Source organism: Pygoscelis adeliae, unplaced genomic scaffold, assembly GCF_000699105.1.
Source record: "Pygoscelis adeliae isolate BGI_AS28 unplaced genomic scaffold, ASM69910v1 Scaffold291, whole genome shotgun sequence".
Lineage (NCBI taxonomy): Eukaryota > Metazoa > Chordata > Aves > Sphenisciformes > Spheniscidae > Pygoscelis > Pygoscelis adeliae.
Window position 1 is genome coordinate 349,601 of NW_008824063.1, and position 2,353 is coordinate 351,953.

The window sequence follows — 2,353 nt, forward strand, 5'->3', positions numbered from 1 at the left end:
GTAGGGGATGCGACCCGCCTCCACCCTCTGTCCTGCCGCCCACAAGCTTCTCTGGTCACCAAGCCAGCAGCTCCGAGCAGACTAGCAAGTGCCATGATGCACCATGCCACAGCGAGTGATGCCAGACCTCCTCCAATGTCCTTTTCTGCACCTTCCTCTCATTCTGCAGCAGAATTAGTGGCCTCTATGGAGGATGGTGATGGACCAGGGAGCACTGTACATCCTCACTGCTGTCCTCAGCCAGCCACGGCAATGTGAGCTGGTGCTCTCCTTGCTGCCATCTGGTGACAAGTGACCGCAGCGCTATGTCACATGGACCTGACCGCCATCAGGCAGCTGGTCCCACCTTGGGAGGCAATTGGTTATACTGGTAGTTGCTGCCCACATCTAACCCTTGGGCAGCACTGTCGTAGGACGATGCTTAAACCCTGCTGCAAAGAGCGTTAGATAAAGCCTTGTCTGGGAAAAGTAGCAGCATAGGGGTTACAAAAATGGGACAGCCACCACTTCAGTTGAACCTACATGTTTATATCAAAAGATGGTTCCCAGGCAGACAGAGCCAAGAGAGATGACATCTAGGGGACATTAAAACGGGTTTGATGGTGACACATTTAATGCAGCATTTTCAGTTCCTGGTGCAGGAAGAACAGGTTTCATTTGCACATGAAGCCCTTGGCTCGTCACACCTGGAGGAGGTGGCTTCTTCTCACTCTCTGCAAGGTTAAAGAGGTGCAGCGAGTGACAGCCAGGAGTCAAGGGAGACACAAAGGGAAGCAGCATGAATGAAACAGCATCCATGCAGTTGGGGATACAGAGCTGTCACACGCAGACTCAAGGCTAAGTGCAGCCATCCCCGGGGCCAGGAGTGAGAGGGAGCATTACCCAAGGAGCCCCAGCTACCAGAAAGGCCCAGGAGAGGCTGCTTCTTCTTGGGGTCCAGGGAAGCTCCATCCCCTGGAGCTACTTGATCAAGCTCAGTCCCCCAGTCAAGGGAGAGTCCAGTTAATTTTGGATGGGAGGGATGGGGAGTGCGTCCCTTGGTGGCACCTAGAGCAGTAAATCTGCCTGTAAAGGCCCACCGAGAGCAGGCAGGCAGCTGGTCAGAGGCTGCGGAGAGACGCCCTGCAGGAAATTGGCACCCTTGCTCGTGTCTATGCATGTGAAAGGAAAGCTTTTCAGCTCCTGGCTGAATCCCTCGGGCTCCGAGGAGCCTCGAGCTTCCAGGGGCAGGTTGGGAGGAGGAAAACGCGAGCATATTTTTACAGAAATCAGAGTCTCTCTGCAGCAGCAAATCCCGTAAAAGCAAAACCCAAGTGAAAAGCAGCTTCAGCTGTTCTGGCTCTGGCTGTGACGGGCTTGGCCCCAGGCCAGTGAGTTAATTCTGCCTATTAACTAATAGTATAGTATTGTCTGCAAAGATTCATTGCTAAACTTATGTTTTTAAGATATCACTTATCATTTAAACACTTAACTCTTGATCCCCGAACATGTACAGGCACCATGTAGCCCTGCAGCCATGCTGTAGATAACCAAAGCCACCGCTGGTTGGGGAGGCCGGGCAGTGTTTAACCCTTTTTCCCCTCTTTGTCTGGATGATAAATTGTCTTGAGTAGCACTTTCCAAAGGAGAGCAGGCCCTCCTGCTCAGGGACCGCTTATTATCACCTACTTAATGTTCCCAAGCTCAGCAGGGATGGAGGAACTGTTCCCAATAGTGGGTTTTTCTAACCTCTGTGAAGGGTGTGTGAACAGCAAGAGAACCTGTGGATATATGTGATTGCAGCCTGTCACCGAGAACGGCTTCCCTCTGTCTTTCCTTGCCTTTCCCCGTCACCCCAAATGCTCTGCAGTCTGGTGGAGAAGCAGGTCTGGTCCTTCAGGAGGAAGGGTGGGAGCAGCAGGGGCTCCCCACCCTCCGGGGATGAGCCCTGGGTGCTGCCCAGCGCTTCGCAGCTCAAGATCCCCAGTCCCTGACCTGTACGGTAGAGAGACATTTTTCGGGGATCTCAGACCTCTCCCCCCTTCCCACCCCCCGCTTCCCAGAGCGGACCAGCATCTTTACCAGTTGTATTGGTCTCCAGCCACCATCCAAGCGGGCGTTGGCTGCAACCCACTGCCCTCCCCACCCCACTGGGGACATTGTGGTGAGGTTTCTCTGTGCAGAGTTAAATCTAGATAAGGCTTTTACATCCCTTTAGGCTTTGTGAGGGTACCTGGCCCTGGATGGCTTGTGCTGAAACGTGACACTGGAGAGCCGTCCTCACTCAACCTGTTTAGCTTGTTGCAGGGTCCTGCCCAGGGGGAGCTAACGGAGGAACCAGCAGCTCCCTCTCCCCTTCAGCTCTTTCCTCTGG